Below are 18,870 nucleotides of genomic sequence, written 5' to 3' on the forward strand. Positions count from 1 at the left end.
AGGGAGAGACAAATTGGAGGAATGGGGCTGAGTGTGGAATGGAGATTTAAGAAAAGCTGAGGGGGTGGAAATAGCCGTCATGGAGAATAAGAGCACTGATGAAGAAAACAATTTCCAAGCAGTGTGGAGGTCCTGCTGAAGATGGTGACCATAATCTTAGAGAAACACCTTTCCTGGGCAGAACTTGACAGTCCAGGGACAGTTGTGGAAATGGGAGGCGGCCCAATCCTACAGGGCTGGGACATGCCCAGATGGTAAGTGGCAGGGGTTCCAATGTGTTCATACAGGCAGGGCATGGCTGACACAGAGTGAAAGCAGGGGGAAGGGGGTTAGAAATGGACCTGGAAGATAAAGAACTGGTATTACTTGGGATAATCTACCGGGTGATCTGGAAAAAAGTTGCGGTCAGGACGTAAGACGTCTGATCAGAAGGAGCTCCAGTATTAACAAGATCTAGAGCAGTGAATCCTTTAGGGTGACTCACTCATCCTGGTTTGCCCAGGACTTTACCAGTTTAGCACTGAAAGCCTTGTGCCGTAGGAAACTCCTCAGTTCCAAGAAAACAAGGATGGTTTTATTATTTCTTTTTATAATTTTTATTGTGCTTTAAGTGAAAGCGTACAAATCAAGTCAGTCTCTCACACAAAAACTTATATACACCTTGATACATACTCCCAATTACTCTCCCCCTAATGAGACAGCCCACGCTCTCTCCCTCCACTCTCTCTTTTCATGTCCATTTTGCTAGCTTCTAACCCCCTCTACCCTCTCATCTCCCCCTCCAGGGGGGAGATGCCAACATAGCCTCAAGTGTCCACTTGATCCAAGAAGCTCACTCCTCACCAGCATCCCTCTCCAACCCATTGGCCAGTCCAATCCATGTCTGAAGAGTTAGCTTCAGGAATGGTTCCTGTCCTGGGACAACAGAAGGTCTGGGGGCCTTGACCACTGGGGTCCTTCCAGCCTCAGTCAGACCATTAAGTCTGGTCTTTTTACGAGAATTTGGGGTCTGCATCCCACTGCTCTCCTGCTCCCTCAGGGATTCTCTGTTGTGTTCCCTGTCAGGGCAGTCATCTGTTGTAGCCAGGCACCATCTAGTTCTTCTGGTCTCAGCATGATGTAGTCTCTGGTTCATGTGGCCCTTCTCTGTCTCTTGGGCTCATAATTACACAAGGATGGTTTTAAAACTTCAAGTCCCACAGCCCGGAAAGCCCAACCCCTCTCCCCAAGTCCCAAACAAGGACGGCTGGTCACCCATCTCTGCCACTGGAATCACCAGGTAAGCTTTAACAAACACTGAGTCCTAGAACAGAAGATTGCACTTTAGATGTCAAAATCTTGAACAAATGAAGGGATATGACTAGTAGATGACAGCAGTGAGAGGCAGAAGACAGAGAATGAGTGAAATGAGCCTCAAAAGGAGCAGGAAATAGAAGAGTAATGATCTAAAAGTGGCAACGAGGAGCAAGGTCCCCATCCCCTGCTTCCAGACCTCAGGTACACGTGGTATGGGACTTCCACTTGCAAGGGCTGCTGGGACAGGAGTGGACTCAGAAAAGCAGGTTTCAGTTAGGACCAGGTGGTGTAGACATTGGGTGAGGAGGCCCGAGAGCTGGTTGATCCCAGAGTAGTCAAGCCTCAAAGCACACAGGAGAACAGTCTGGAAAGAAAGAGAGAAGTGGAGTAGAGGGACAGAGGGGGAAGCACAGAGCAGTCCTAGGAGGGAAGTCCCAGAGGGCAGGACATGGTGAGGTCAGCAGACCAAGAGTTTGGGAAGGTCAACAATCCCATCTCTATTCCATTTAGGAGGAGGCTTGGCTGTTCCAGCAGCTGTGGTGGGCAGGAGCTGGGAGGCAGGGGGAAGCTAACGGAGTAACTGCAGGTGGAAAGGGAATGGGATATGTCATAGGAGGTTAATACCCTGTGGTATGTGGGATGAGTGGCTCGTGACATAGTAAATGACAACTACAGTGAACTACTGTCCCACAGTGTCAGTGGGACATCTAAGCCATAAAAACCAAAACCTGTTGCCATCAATTCCGAATCCCAGTGACCCTATTTTAACACACTTGAGATTGCTATTTGGTACAAAAGAAAGACAACAGACTAGGGATTTTCTAAGCTCCAGAATGGGCTCCTTCTGTCCTCGCCTAAATGTCCCCAGGGCTGAATCCTTTCCTCTTAGGACTTAATTCTCAGATACCCGTTTGGCAAATAATCATCCTTGTTTTGATATTTGAACCTTCACCCAATGCTGAGGTTCTCCCTATAACCCCTTCATTTTGCTAATAACATGTATTTGTCAACCAAACCCAGAAAATTCTCATGGATCCGACAACACAACTGCCAATAACTAATGGAGAAATATATAGTGTAGAAATATACTTCTTGACAATAAAAAAAAAAAAAAAAAAAAAAAACCATGTTAACACATCACCCTGGAAAGAAAAGGAGGACATGTGTTGTGTTTTGTGTTGTGTGGAGGGGGAGGGGTGTGCACACACACTAAGATTATACCATCTGGTGATTTAAGTCGTACAGTAGCTAGAATGACAACAATGAAGCACACTGCTTCTGCAAAAACTTTTTAGCATTATTTAGAAAAGAACATAGGCATAAAAATTTCCTCTGGAAGAACAACTCAAATACCTTGGTTTAGTCTAACCTGGCTCTCAAGTTTGGGGGAAGCAGAAATAGTTAAGCCAGGCCTGGGACTGCGGGGCGCCCTAATCGACCAACAGAGAGGGACAGCAAGCTGGCAGGTCACCAGATGTAACAATTGCTCCATATTTCAGAACCTGAAGGAAAATTAAGAGCCCTTTACCTTGTCTCTCACACAGTCTACAAGTTCTCTCCTCTCATTCTCCCACAGTTCAAAGCTGTGCTGCACAGAAACTACAGCTGGGACTCTGGTGCCTGCCTGGCGGTGGGCAGAGTGCCTCACAGGCACGCTACCACGGTTTCCCCCAGATCTCGGGGAGCAGCAGAGGCAGGCACCTTCTCTGGCCTTGGCCAAGCAACCAATCAAGCAGGCCGGGCAAGCCCAGAGGCGCATCAAAGCACAATATGGAAACTGCAGCAGAAGCTTCCACAACGGAGTCCGTTTTCTACAACACAGTTACTGGTAAATATTTATAAATCATTCTCATACAGAAAAAGCATACTTTCATAAAATAAAACTTCTGAATGGTAAGTCAGTATGACTTAAGACCAGATGGCATTTACCACTGCTACTGAAATTTTTATACATAAGTAGGAACGCACACAAGGTAGGTGAGTACTATACGGTAGTAAGAGTCGCTCATTTTTTCCCCAAAACACACTGCACACGCACCCACCAAAAAAAAAGTTGTCTGTGTGTGTTTGCAGTCTGTCTGTCTGAATCAACATCATCTTTTCACCAAATATTTGTGCACACCTTGGCCATGCAGGACAGTGTGGGGAAGCAGTAAACAGCGAGAGGAGAGAGCGCTTCAATCCCTCTTCTCGTTAGATAGGTAAACACTGTATCCAAAATAGACATGCAAAAAACTATCTTCATTAATCCCAATAAAGGAATAAGAAGCAAATTAAACTCCATGCATACCCAAATGTTTTGTTGCTGCTGGTGTCACTTGTTTTTTTTTTAAACCAACAACTATTAGAAAGAAGGTGAATGCACTGAACAAAACAATTTCAAATCAAGTGCTATTTTACTAAAGTGAAGTACTTCAAAATATACACCAGTCCTGTAATTTTCATGAAGTCCCTCAGCGGTGCACACAGTTAACACGCTCGGATGGTAATTGGAAGGTTGCAGGCTCAAGTCCACCCAGAGGCCCCTCAGAAGAAAAGGTCTGAAGATCTACTTCTGAAAAACCAGTCAAGACAGCAAATAAAAAGATCACAGTAAGAATACACTTCCCAACAACAGGAGTTCCTTACAGTAAGGAAGAAAAGCATCCAAAACAAAGAGTTTATAACCATCCCCCCAAAGACCCTTCTTTCCGGAAATCAAGAAAGTCACAGTTCAAGTTCAAAGGGAGGAGGGAGAAGCTGTACTAACTTCGGAAAGCAGAAAAGCTTGTACGCACATCTCTGTGTGTGCAAGTGAATGGCCTCATATGGCATAGAAGCTAGAGCAAACAATGAAAAACAAACTGTGCGAGCTCTGGTACCAGTCACCAGCCTTCCGAGCCAATGGAACATGCTGTCTCGGGTAGCACAAGTAAAATTCCAATTTACATAATCATCTACTCTGCCTAGAAGCAAATGCTCTCTATACAAGCTAACTGAAATCTATTAAATAAAGCAAACATTTTCACTTACCAATCAGCTCCCTCACTAAGTGGCATGGCAAAGACACTGGGATCTCCCCAGCCCAACAATCACACAGGTAAGCACCGTGACACATGACTGAATCTGCTCTCCAACTGTTTACAAACGCCCTCCTTAACTCAGAAGGCTGGGTTTTAACACTCATTATAATGTCACACCAATACCCGTAGCATACACACATTAAGACAGCTAAAACTTTAACTCATAAAGGTAATTCATAACGTTATGGTCCACTTATGAAATGTGCTAAGATTTTTCTTGTTTTCTTTTTGGGGGGGGTAGTAGGGGAGTGTTTAACATAGTAGAAAAAACCACAACCAAGGAAAGAAGGGACTTGAGTTCTAGCCCTATTTCTATCCAACTGACCACTGAGTTTAAGCGTCCTCCTCTATTTAAAAAAGTAACTGGGGAGATGCTTTCTTCTATTCTAAATTATTATTACTGAATTATTAGGAAATAAATCTAGTTCAGGTCAAAGAGTATGAAATTACACATAGGGAGGCATCTACAGACATATATTTAGTGAATTCATTTCAGCTTTGATCCACAAGTACACTCTAGCTCCTGTGCCAAGCCCAGCATACCAGAGATGCCAGACGCCCTCCAGCAATGCTGTCGTTTCATTCGGTGCACTGTGGGCGAGGGGGCTGTGTGACAGAGAGCTGTGGGAGAGAGAGCCATGCGAGAGACGGCTGTGTGACAGAAGGCCGGGCGAGAGACGAGCACAGAGATAAGGGTACCACAGAGAACGCTGAAAACTGTTTACAAACAATGCTGTTTGGCTCACTTTGGGGCACTCAGATTCCTTCGAGTAAAGCATTGTGGATATGGAATATGAAAATAAAAATAACATGAAGTCCCTGAGTTTATCTGCTCTTCCTGCTCCTTCTTTCATATTCTACTCCTTCCATAATACAGGCAATACTGCATAGCTCTCAACGTGGGAAGTGTCAGAAAATCTTGCAGAAACTTAAGAGTTCAACTCCACTCTGCTTGCAAAAAAAAACTTAACTCACTGAGAATAGGATTTAGTGCAACACACCACCACCACCACACATGCAAAATCTCAAAAAAAAAAAAATCTTTAGTATGTATTTAATGGATAACCCATTGCCGTCAAGTCAATTACGACTCATAGAAACCCTATAGGACACAATAGAACTGCCCCATAGGGTTTCCAAGAGGAAGCCGGTGGATCTGAACTGCCAACCTTTTGGTCAGCAGCTGAGCTCTTAGCCACTGCACCACCAGGGCTCCAATTAATGGATAACAACGGGGTAATATTTTCTCAGGCATTCTAACACTTCTTCACAACCAAATCCGAAAGGATGGAGCCAAAATCATGTAGCTGTAAGTATTTTTTTTATAAGTATATTAATTTCACAAAAAATACTTCTATTATCTTAAATAATTTATAGCCACCATACCAACTAGATATATTCATCCAGTATCTCAAAAGTTTGTCATGGTTTTTGTTGTTGTTTTAATCTATTTACTCTTAAGAATGATCTTCAGTAGGGCGTTCTGCAGACTGGTAAAAACGTAACTTGGACCAACAGCATTTGAGAAACACTGTTCATACCTGTATTTGTAGAGCTCTTATTCTGAGCTCCTAAAGGTCAAGAGTTATCACGATCATCCCAAACCTCAAAACAAAGTAGATGTGGATGATCACAATGGCCAACCTCTTTGGGATAAATCAAATAATCCAGAAACTACTGGTTTGGTCCAATGGATCAAAATTGGCTAAGACAAGAGGCTGAGAAAAAAACTGAGCATAAAGGTCTCTCACAGAATGATTAGTATATTTTAGTAAGCTTATAGAAAAGGAATTAAGAAACTGTTTTCTTAATATATAATATTTCTTAATACTACATCTCACCCCCAACAGAAGTCACACAGAGCCCTATAAATTCTACATAAAGATGGCAGAATCTCCTCCTAATTGGTCACAGCTATTCTTTGAATTCAGGTATGTTTTATTCTAAGATCATGCTACTCTCGGAAACCCTAGTGGCATAGTGGTTAAGTGCTACGGCTGCTAACCAAAAGGTTAGCAGTTCAAATCTGCCATGCGCTCCTTGGAAACTCTATCGGGCAGTTCTACTCTGTCCTACAGGGTCGCTATGAGTAGGAATCGACTCGACAGCAGTGAGTTTTCTGGTTCATCTACTCTCTACTAGACTGAACCACATCTGAGAACACCAGGAAAAGAAACATGACATTCTCTATTAGCATACTCTTTCCATGGTGGCCTTTAATAAAAACACTGACTTTGCTGACCTATGGGATAAGCAGCTCATAAAACCAAGTTTCTGCATCACTCCACAATAAGCACTAGAGGGGTTGAGCTTCTTGCATTAAATAAAGCAGGAGGTGTATTTTTTTTTTAATTCTAGTTTAAGTAGTTTATACTTGCCTAGGTATCATACAGTAGGGTGATTTTCATTAAAGAGGCAGACAAGCTTGGCAAAGAGAAAGCTATCCGTGATAGTCTGGCACTGGCATGACTAAATGCCCAAGGCACCAAGGGAACAACCACACAAGCAACAAAGGGGCTCGTGCAGGACATACATACACAAGATGGCCTGAAGAACTCCAACATTTAAAGGACCTTTTAGGGTATGGCTTTCAAACTTTTTTGACACCCACCTACAGTTAAAAAAAAAAAAAAAAAAAGGCATGCATACATACACAACAGAAGTTTCACAAAATAATATTTAAGCCTGATGTGGGCACCCATTTTCTAGCCTATTATTTTATGTTTTAAAATGCTGCTTGTGACCAACAGTATAAAAAAAACACTGAGTTAGAAAGCAGTCAACGTTTTGAAAATGCCACTAAAACGAAGCCTTTCTATACTCTCAGACATTAGTAACATCGGCGCAACGGGGAAGAAGTATACTGTAGTGTTCAGTAGCATTAGAATCCTAACGGCGTACTTACATCTCTGCACCTTAGTTTTTTCATCTAGGAAAAAAGGAGTAACAATTTTACTATAAAGTAAGGAAGGTCACAATGCTCCAAACGTATTTGCTGATGGAAAAGTTGAGAACACTATGGGAACTTAGTTAAGAATAGAAATTACCAGATCACTGAATAGAAAAGTCTTTTATTAGACTAAATCTTCCCTACGTATTTTGGGATCAGTAGTGTGCCGCTTCTACTAAAAACTACGAAAAAGAAGAAATTAAACACTGATTTCAGGCAGTAAACGAAGATAATCAAGCAAGACTTTTTTGATCAAAAAGTTGTTCCTTTTTTAAAACTCCTTTTATTTTCAAAGGAACACTAATTATATCACAGTGTTCACCCCTGCTTTTTAAGTTGAGATTCTAGGATTTCTTTTACCCTGATCTCAATCCAGTTTCCCGAGCGTTAAGCCCTTTAAGCTTAGATCTATAGACCTATTCTTATACCATGACAACAATGCCCAAATTGGTAACTCTGGTTAAGTAGACCTAATCCTTCTACCACAAATGTGAATAAAAATCTTTACTTATAATCCATAGTTTTCTACTTACACACCACTCCAATATTACAGTTATTTTTTACTCCAAAGTAAACATTTTCAGACAATTTGTATTTCTGTGATTACAGAAGGCCAGGAATACATTTATAAACTAAGTTTTATTAAAGGTACTACCATTGTGTGTAAGACCGCCTTTCTCCCAGTTCTTCCTAACTGAATTCAATCCTTAAACTGACAGCTATTTTAATGTTTAAATGGGGCTTTCTGGGGCTCTCAACGTCTAGGCCTAGAGCACCTGGATGGGGTACAAAGCTTTCTTTTAATTAAGGAAAGTTCAACAAACGAAATGGCAGAGACTTGACTTCTGAGCAAAATGAGCAACTTACTCTGTCTAACATTTTTGTTCACTTTTTTAAGCATGCACCTAACCTCCCTATTAGACTTATGTTCCCTCAGGGTAAATACCCTCTACAGTTATTTGTGCTCAAGATGCTGGATCTTTCATTAGGAGTTTAGGAAGCATTGGTTGAATTAATACAGTCCATAAACTCTGATTGGGTTTACTCATCTCTCTTTACTTGACAAACCTCTCTGAGTTCTTTTCTGTTTGGAAATACAGTGAAGAAAGATCGAGAACAAAACAAGTTCATTCCTTAACACGGGTACACATTTCCTTTCGAGATTCTGAAACAGTAATACTGGCTTGTAAATATGACAAGTTCTCACTGGGAAGAAGAATCTATCTCAGACTTGCCATAAGGCAGGACTTTACCAAACTACTCGCTTTCTGGTCCTGTTTACAAAGTACATGATAGCATTCTTCATTTAGGCTATTTCCCATAGGCAGAAAACAGCCACTAGCCACCGAGAAGGCAAGAAAACTTCACAAACTGCACACTCAGGCAAACGGAAAAATTATTGGGAATTTCTGTTTAGTAAAAGATAGAAACGACTATTTTAGATGCAGTTAAAATGAGGGGAGAACGAGGCAGGAGAGAATTATGCACGTTATCGATAACTAACGCTGATAGAATCAAATATTACTTTAAGGAAGGCAGATACTTAATGTGCCTACAGTTTATCACTATGCCTCAGTGCCTTTTTCAACCAGACTCTCTAAAAATAAAGTTTTTGCAGACTAAAAATGAGAACCTTGTTCACATATTCCATTTTAAGACTTCACAAAAAATTATACTGAACAAAAAAACACACTCATTTTCTATTAATTTCTAGAGACCTCTCAGAAAACTCTGGAAGAGAGCTACTCACTATATTAAGCATTAAACTCAAGTTGGTAAATAAACTGATTTTCTAAGGAGAAAGGAGTTTCCTTAATTTGCTTCTGAAATATTTTTTTTTTTTGAGACACCAATTTTGAAAGCCAATCTATTAAAACGTAAGCTTCTGGAAAGCAGGTTCAGCTATTTCAGGATATTTGTAAACACCTGGAGCACAGGAAGGCACTCACTAAGTTACTGGATAAAAAAACTCAAACGCTTAGGAAACAAACTGTATTTTAATATTCAGAAATCAGTTATTTGGTTTCCCTAAAACAACGCCTATATACCTTAAAGCCTCTACTGCAAAATAGCCAAAATCTTGCACTGAAATAAACCAGATAAAACCACTAAGAGATTCACCTTAAAACTGTACTCTAATGCCACTGAGGTGTACATGTGAAAATGTGTGAAGTGGCAGATGTTTTACATACATGTATTTTTTACCACTGCTTTTTAAAAAATATCGCCCCCAAAAAACTGTTCTCTGGTTATTTACAATTTCCTACACAGGCACACACGCCCACTACCCAGCTGGCAACTATCCAAAAATTGCTACCATGGGTTCACTAGCTAAAGAAATGGGAATTCTACCTATGCAAATATAGAAATTTGTCAACCGTGTTACCCAAGTTAAAAGACACAAGGGCAACAGAATTTCAAAACCAACTTGCTTACTCAATACCTCTATTGGCAGATGAGAGGAAGATAACATTTTTGTTTCGTCATTCTCTAGTTCTTTCCAAACACAACTTGGGTTGTCTAAAAATAAAATTCATATATACAACTAGGTAAATAAAATAGGAAGTCAAGGTCACTTACAAAACAAAGAGCCCAAGTGCTACACGTAAGGACTAACACATTTCCAGACCTGACTACTAAATGTAGTTTTGAGCTTCCTAGTGGCCAGGGGAGAAAAAAAAAAGTTTCGTACTTTTCATTAGCAGAAAAAAAACAGCATCTCAACCTCTCAAAGAAAAGAAAAAATATGGCACTATAGTCTAAAAGAGGTTTCCTCCATGAGGCGCGATATAAAGAACAATAAGCAACAGTAAAGGCAATAATGTCTATTTGTTTCCCTACAAATAAAAGTGCAGCAAACACATAGCTAAAAAAATTAAAAAAAAAAAAAAAAAACCTGTTAAGGGCCAAAAGCATAAGGCAGAGGATGATGATGCCTGGTCTTTAACTCACTGGACTTCAATTCATTTTAATTCACTGTAAGAAAATCTTAGCCTTCCAAGATCCTAACTTCACACCAAGACAAACTTAAAATAACTTATGTGGCAGAATTTTCTTCCCAAATACGAATTCCTTCTGCCAGTCTATGGAGAAGACAGAAAATTCCGCTATCCTCTGTGACTAAGACCTAAAGAGCTCTTATTCTGTCGCTTTGGAAAGTAAGATAAGCAATCTCACTTAGTGGGAAGTCACAAAATACAGCAAGAACAAAACAAAACCCCTGATGTCATTAAGTTTATGTTCTAGTGGCGACGGAAAGACAGAGGAGCATATCATGTATCTGCAATGTACCTGGTGGAATGCTGGAACACAGGTAAAGCAGGCTAACAGGATACACACAGCATGTCAAAACCAACCAGCTGCCACCTAGTCGACTCTGACTTATGGCAACCCCATGTGTGTCACAGTAGAACTGTACTCCATAGAGTTCTCAAAGGCTGTTTTTTCCGAAGTAGATTGCCAAGCCTTTCTTCTCAGGCATCTGGGGGTGAACTCGAACCACCAACCTTTCAGTTAGCAGCCAAGCGCCTTACTGTTTGCACCACCCAGAGACTCCTCGGCATGTCAGGGGGGCTATTCTTAAAGGGCCATAAGAGAAAGCCTCTAAATGTCCAGGTACAAGCTTTCCAGAGAGGGCATCTGGAGCGTCCCAGAAACAAGTATGTGCTTGGCTAGTCTAAAACAGTAAGGAGGCCTACGTAGCTGGAGCAAAGGACACGGAGGAATGGCTAGAAACTAGGTTACAGAGATGACAGGGGTGAGACCAGCTTCTGACTCACTTGAATACTTGAAGAAATGGCTGATTCATGTCTTAGAGTTCTATACCATTGAACGTAGCAGAAATCAGCCAGCCTGAAAGATGCTTAGGCAATCCTGTCACAGTCATACAGCCATCAGAATGTTCCCAGGGAACACCCACTTCTGGCATCACCTGCAGGTATCCTCACCAGTAGTGGTTTTGAAACCAATGCCCAGTTACTGTACCAGGACACACTGTATGCAGGCAGTTTAGTATTGTTTAGAATTGTGTTCTAGCAATTTGAATGTAGGCATAGTGCTGACACAGTCTTTGCAGCAGCAACTAAAACTTCAGGTTATGGTACATTAGAATGAAATCCCACCTAGAGCCATAGAACATATTATCACCATCCTGTTTGCCACAGGTTACTACTCCAAAGACAAGGGTTTTCCGGGACCCTCCCAATTTCAAATATTCTTCCCTGCTGTCTCCATAAATGCAGCCCTGGTGGCACAGTGGTTAAGAGTTCGGCCCCTAATCAAAAGGTCAGCTGTTTGAATCTACCAGGCACTCCTTGGAAAGCCTATGGGGCAGTTCTTCTCTGTCCCATAGGGTCGCTATGAGTCATAATCGACCATACAGCAAGGGGTTCAGTCCCCATAAATGCATGTACAGTTCCTGAACAATTCAGACTCATCTTCATTTGAAAATACATGGTAGCCATACCTCTAAGTGATAGTTCTTCTAAAAACAGCACTAGAGCACTGAGGTATAACCCATATTTTGAGATTTTACTGAGTACTTCTTATATGCAGGCACACTACTAATCATATTACCATAAAACTCTCGGAACCAAAAACCAAACCTGTTGCTGTCGAATAAATTCTGACTCATAGCAACCCTATGCAACAGTGTAGAGCTGGTCTGTAGGGTTTCTAAGGAGCAGCTGGTGGATTCCAACTGCTGACCTTTCGGTTAGCAGCCAAACACTTAACCACTTTGCCAATAGGTCCCCCAAACTCTCTGAAGTAGGTCCTATTTTACTGACAAGGAAACCGAAGTCAAGCAGGTAAGTTCACGTGCCTAAGGTCACAAAAGGAAGCCCTGGTGGCATAGTGGTTAAATGCTACGGCTGCTAACCGAACGATTGGTAGTTTGAATCCACCAGGGGCTCCTTGGAAACTCTATGGGGCAGTTCTCTGTCCTACAGGGTCGCTATGAGTCGGAATCGACTCGACAGCACTGGGTTTTTTAAGGTCACAGAACTAGTAACAGAGAGACCCAAGAGGTGGGCCCAAGCAGTCTGATTCCAGAATCTGTCAAATCATACCACCTCTCAATTTAAACAAACTGGAAAGATAAACATTATTCATTTGACAGCAGTTACCCACAGAGAGGGAAGAGGATGAACCCTTTCCCATTTGGCTTATTAGACAATCCGTGTCTTATTTAAGATCCAGAGTCAGGACCCTTTAGGGAGACATATGTAATCCAGAGCTAAACGTGCTGCAGGCAAAGTCTCTACCGCTCATTAACTGCAAGCAACATGAAATGCTGAACCACAGTACAGATGAAAACAGGATGCAGGTTCACCTGTCTGAGCATAAAACCACCCCCCACCAGCTGCCCTTCTTTTGCATTTTAAGGTTCTTTCGTCTACAGAAGATCACAAGCATGACCCATAGCTCTCCATTTGTCTTACTTAAAAAAAAAAAAAAGAGGAGGAGCGTTACGGAAGTTGTGGTGGACACACCACCCCACCCAAATCATAAAGATAGGGAAGGTGGATGGAGGAAGAAAAAAAGGCTACGCCCAAACAACCTACACATTTACTTGTTAACATCAGCTGCCATGAAGGAAGGGGAAAAATTCACAATGGAAGTAAGCTATACAAGAAGAAACGAGGGAGAAAGAGAGAGAGAAAAAAACGCTAAGCTAACACACACGTTTGTCCACTTACTAGAACAATCTTCTGTATTTCAACATTGCTAGGACGTTCTACTCCACATCACAAGGCCATCTTTTGGGATCCAGGGCCTGGGAACACAAGAGAAAGTACAAGAGAACACTTTCCCCTCAGAGATTTGTTGTAGTTGCCGCTCCTGTTGTCATATGAGCGTGCATTTTGAGGTAAATCTTTAGGATGACAGGTTTTTAGCTCAGGAAATATGGGATTAAAATAATACAATAGCTGAGGTATGAGATGCTTTTTAAAAGTAATCCCTGGCTACTCCTACAGATTCCACGCATGCACGCACACACACGCACACACAATGAAACAAAGATTGATTGAAGAGCTAAGCAAAAAGGCTTTATGAAACTCAGCCCAGGCCTACCTAAATAAACAGCAGCACGCCTGGTCTGAGTCCACTTAGGCAACATCTGACCCAGGACAGCAGCAGTTACTTAGGAAGCACTCACTCTCTATAGGACTCTACCAAAATAACCCACTGCCATCTAGTCAATTACCAACTCATAGTGACCCTACAGAGTAGAACTGCCCCATAGTTTCCAAGGAGTGCCTGGTGGATTCAAACTGCCGACCTTTTGGTTAGCAGCCGTAGCTCTTAAACACTACACCACCAGAGTTTCCATACGACTCTAAAGGGGACACAAAAATTAGGATGACAGGGTCCTTGTTCTGAGTTTCCGATCATATATGGAAAACTGCAACACACAATCAAGTAACCACAAGAGAAATCCAGAAGTGGAAAAACACTTCCAGGGTGGCGGGGGCGGGGGGGGGGATACACAAATCAAACTATATTTTCTCACCCGACAACACTCAAACACTCTGAATCTTTCCTTCTATGTCATCATAAACAAAGGAGTCTCAAACCATGATAATCTCATGTATGACGCTAGTAACCAAACAGCCCATGTGGAAGCTCAAATAAGAATAAAGCTTTTGAGGGAATCAAACTCGTACCACAGGAGATCGAGAGCCCTCACAAACAGGGAAGAAGAAAACACACATGTGGTGCTCCTTCTACAATTATAAAACAGTACCACGATGACATACTGGACCCTGGTCACCCCACTTCACATTCCTCCACTCCCTCACACATTTTCCAGGCAGTCAAATAAGAAAAATATTTTCCATAAGTCTTCTGATCTGGCTGAAAAAAGAGAGTGTCCTCTCTATCTTTCTTGCCCCCTGCCATCTCACACCAGTCCCTGCTCCTAATGCTTTATTCTAGATGGGCTACTGTGCCCTGGGGGGCCTCAGGGAAAGTAGTTTCCTGAGGAACTCCAAGCAAAGAAAGTTCAATTAGTTTCTGATGTGTAATTTTAATAAAGTATATGGTATTAGCTGACCACTACCAAAACAGAATCAACTAAAACATAAGACAGAAAACAGCTCTGAAAAATGTAATGTACAATATTCTTAGAATTCCAGTAGTAAACAAAAAGATGGCAGCCAAGTTCCTCCCATGCAACAGGTAAACCTTGGACTCACCACAGAACCACATTTTGGTCAAATCTTTAGTCAGGATCTTTATTTATACACAACGAATACTTGTCTGCTACCAAGTACATGTAAGTAGAATAACCACACAATTTACTAACCAAACCAGGTCACTACTAGGTGTGAATGAGGGCTCTATTAATAATTAAACCTGAACAAAAGGACATGAACCAGACAAAACAGGAAGTAAGCTCTCCTTCAGTATAAGGCACCACGTGGGCTGTTTCTCCACATCGGTTGCTGACCCCAGATCACCCTTAGTTGGTGATGTTATCTGCCTTCACCTAGCAATCAGTTCTGGCATTAACAAGAACCCATGAAACAACAAATCAATTGGGCCAGATACTTTCTTCAGCATCTCTGTCAACTCTTGGTTACTGATGTTCTGATCTGATTTTCTCCTCTTTGCCTTCAGTTTCCTGACCTACAGTTTCACCTCCATTCTACTAATCATATATCCTCCTTACTTTTGCCCTGGCCACGGACAATCTATTGTCTCAATGGAACACTTCTTTATTTCTAAGAACCCTAACTGCCCTAAGAACCTCTGCTCACCTTGGCTATCCATACCTTTGAGCCCAATGATCCCTCCTCCACTCTCAATTAGGCTGAGAGCTCCAGTTTTGGTTCTCTCACTCCCACCTCCCTAACCTACCTATACATTCTACCACGACTCATAAACCTGACAAAGCATTATAGGTGTAGGAGGCCCACGAGGACGGTACAGGTGAAACAGGCACTTACCCATGTAAGGAGGATGACCACACAATTTACTGACCAAACCAGGTCACTTCTAGGTGTGAGCGAGGGCTCTATTAATAATTACACCTAGACAAAAAGGCACGAACCAGGCCTTTCAAAACAGAACAGGGAGTAAGCTCTCCTTCAGTATAAGGCACCAGGTTTTTTTTTTATAAGTGAGTCCTAATCTTACTGAATAGATTTTGTTCCACTGGATGAGAGTGAAGACAATCCTGATGACATCATAGCCATATACCAACTTGAGGGGGGCACACACAGGGAGAGCACTAACGTTTGTTAACACATATGTGCAGGCACCACGCTAGGTGTTTTACCTGCATCACCTGCCTAATATTCACACTGTAGAGATGAGAAAAGTTGAGCTCACAGAGGTAAAAGAACTCGCCACATGCCACCTAGGTCTATCTAGCGTAAGGTTCACATTCTTTCTAGAGTACTAACGTTGCAACTAATTAACCAATGATAACATACACCTAAAAAAGTTTTGTGAGTAATGGTGATGTGAGAAGTATCCTCCAACTGTCATGGGAAGACCTCACATATTTAATCACAGGAAGCTGCTCAGCGCAAGAAAATGTCAAAATGTATAAAACAACAAACAGCCATCAAAGACAGTTCTCACTCATTTAAACAAATATCTAGGCTTTTATTATTACTATAATATAAATAACTTTTAATATTTAATGTTTTAAAACTTTGTATTAATATGAACAAGAACTAAGAAGGCACATAAAAAAAAGGCAGTGTTGGGGGTGTCAGAATTGTGGGGGGTTTTTATATCTTTTTCTGCAATACAATCATCATCATCATCATCCCAGTAAATAGAAAGCTTTGGTTTTGTTTTTATTATTTTGTGGTGGCAAGTACCAGCACATAGAGTAGGGTGAGACAAGGAAGATAAAGGCAAAAGACATAGTCCTTTGACAAGGAGTCAAAGGAAGAGAGGTCTAGTCCTGGATACAAAGTAATCAACTTAAAAGTTCTTGCCAAGCAGACTAGCAAACTGAAGTGAGCCAGATGCAAGGTTGGAAAAATGTAAAGATTTATTCACATTATTCACAGTTTGCAAACTGGGAGGCAGGCAGGGTCCCAAATGTAAAGATTTATTCACATTATTCACAGTTTGCAAACTGGGAGGCAGGCAGGGTCCCGTGACCTAAGGCTGCCAGCTCCCTGAACCAGGGTAGATTTGCTCCTTTTATAGGGAGTGGCATACATATGCATCAACAGCGAGGGGAGGATCTTCAGTCTTGTAATGCGTGAGCAGTCCACATAATTTTAGTGAATGAGTTTTTGCACACAGCTCTAAAAATACTGCACACAGCCCTAAAAAAAATGGTGATGGCTTGCTGCTGCCATCCCAGGAAGGTCATACCACCAGTAGATTCACAGCCAGCATGCCTGCCTGTGCCTCAGCCTCCTGCCAGGAGAAGAAACCTGAGGCTTCAACCAATCATGGTGAAGTGCTGTAAAAGTTGTAACAAAAATGTAGCAAGAGTAGACTTTTCTGAAAAACAACTATTATGGGATGGTTAATAACCCTTAATAACCCTTTCATGACTGCCTGCTTCAGATATGCACTGAATAAATAGCATTGTAACCTGGCCAACTCACTCAGCATCGCAGGGCTTCAGTTTCCTCTCTAAAATAAGATGGCTACATGTTCTCTAAGGCCTCATCCAGCATTAAAAGCAGATGATTATTGTGAAAACCCCAGCACGAACTGATTACTAGAGTGACACACATTAGGGAAATGTGTGTGTGCACTCAGAGAAAACTACCAAACTAATTATCCATGAGGAAAAAATAAGCTACCTCCACTTAAAAACCTGTGTTAATCTACAGGACTTTAGTAGACAGAATATCTCATGTCTGATAATTATTCTGAGGAGGCTATAAATAGGCAGTATTTGAAGTTAGTCAGCTATGTGCCATGGTTCACCAAGAAGCACATGTATGCAACATGTTCCAGGCTGCATCTGCTGTTTTGTTTCTAGCACAAACGGAGAGGGGGAGGAGAAAAAAAAAGTCCTGGTAGATTTAATCGTAAGTGTTTGAGCTCAGGAAGAATTGCGATTTAGAAGTGTTTAAAACAACGTACTGCAGGAGCATAGATATGAATAACAGCAAAGCCAAATCTGTTTTTATTTTTCATACATTGTTCAAAGTCATCAACTGGCCAGAGTACAACCACATCCAAGGGGACACTGGCCTAGACATTACCAGGCTCTCCATGTTTCCCCGCTCCCTCTGTATCCACTTAACACAGGTCTAATAAACACCTCTGTAACAGGCTCTTTGTTGGCAGCACTGCCAGAAGAAAACGTGAGCCTGCCAGTATTAAGAAACACGAGATACTCAGAAAATCAACACCAAACACCCTCTACCATTTCCAAAGGAGTAACTTCTCACTTCCATCCCCCCACCCTGCCCCTCACACACCTATCTCCTAGAAAGCATACTTGCTCTTCATGCAATCTCTGCTACAGGCTGCCCTTGAAGCTACTGAAGGGGGCAGAGGGTGGGTTGGAAGTGAGAGGGGGAAGAAGTGGAGGAGACGAGATGATGAGAATCTCGTGGAAGAAACTTCTGCTTTCTGAATCCATCAAAAGTCAAATTTCTTGATGATGTTTTCAAACATTCAGAAGATAAATGGGTTTTTTTTTTTAAAAAAAAGAATGATCAAAAGACTATTTTATTTGGTTTGGCACGGGGTATTTATCAAAACAAAGAAGTTATCTGTTTGAACCTACCTAGACATCTTTTAAGAGTCCTGAACCATCTACACCCAAAAACTCTTTTAAATGCTAAAAAGGCAAGCAAAATTACCTATTATTTCAGTAATATTTGTTACAGCTAGCACACCATTTTCCATCGACCATTATTTGTAATAAATTAGACCTGGTGGGATTTTAATATCGATCCTAATAGTATACTGAAGGCCCTGGACAGGCAATGTTTATGAGCCCTTAAAAATAAGGTACTCTGGTAAAGTTTTAAAAAAAAATAGTGATACGAAGCAAGGGAGGAAAAGAATGCAGGAGAGAGGGAGGGAGAAAGGGAGGGGTGGAGAGTAAGGCAGAACACCTTAGGGTATGCAAGAGCACATCCTCCGTAGTGAGCAGAGCTGAGTGCTACGTGATCTTGGGGACACATTAGATGTCTCTGTCTCAGTGTCCTCCTCAGTAGGATACAGTCAATTACCATCTTGCACCACAGGGTTGTTGTCAGGATCAAATAAATCATAAATGTCAAACGTTTAGCACGTGCATAATAAACATTCCATTAGTGATCATTATTCTGGGATCTGTTTTAGTCCTAATCTGCTGATAATTAGCTGTGCGGTCTTGGGCAAGCTATTTAACATCTCTGAGCCTCCACTGATTCACCAAAAATGAGGGTCTGGATTAGGTGATTTCATGATGTTTACAGCTTCTCTAGGCTCAAACCCTGTCTGACAATACAGTAGAGTCTGATTCTTTTAATTTTCAAGTTCTCAGACCTTTCTTTTATGACTCATTGATCACGAAAGACAAAAAAAACCTGTTGCCGTTGAGTCGACTCTGACTCATAGCGACCCTACAGGACTGAG

The 18,870-nt window shown here is 41.6% G+C and overlaps 1 protein-coding gene across 2 annotated transcripts in view; it reads right to left on the minus strand.

Moving 5' to 3' along the window:
• FAM107B (family with sequence similarity 107 member B) overlaps positions 1–18,870 on the minus strand; it is a 79,657-nt gene that overhangs the window by 49,569 nt on the left and 11,218 nt on the right. The window contains exon 2 of one of the 2 annotated variants that reach the window (XM_010590717.3): positions 13,008–13,084. The exons of the other annotated variant lie outside the window; for it this stretch is intronic. The gene's annotated coding sequence lies outside the window, so the exon portion shown is untranslated. The remainder of the gene's footprint in view (positions 1–13,007; positions 13,085–18,870) is intronic. 2 annotated transcript variants of the gene reach the window in all.

This window comes from Loxodonta africana, chromosome 4 (assembly GCF_030014295.1).
Source record: "Loxodonta africana isolate mLoxAfr1 chromosome 4, mLoxAfr1.hap2, whole genome shotgun sequence".
Lineage (NCBI taxonomy): Eukaryota > Metazoa > Chordata > Mammalia > Proboscidea > Elephantidae > Loxodonta > Loxodonta africana.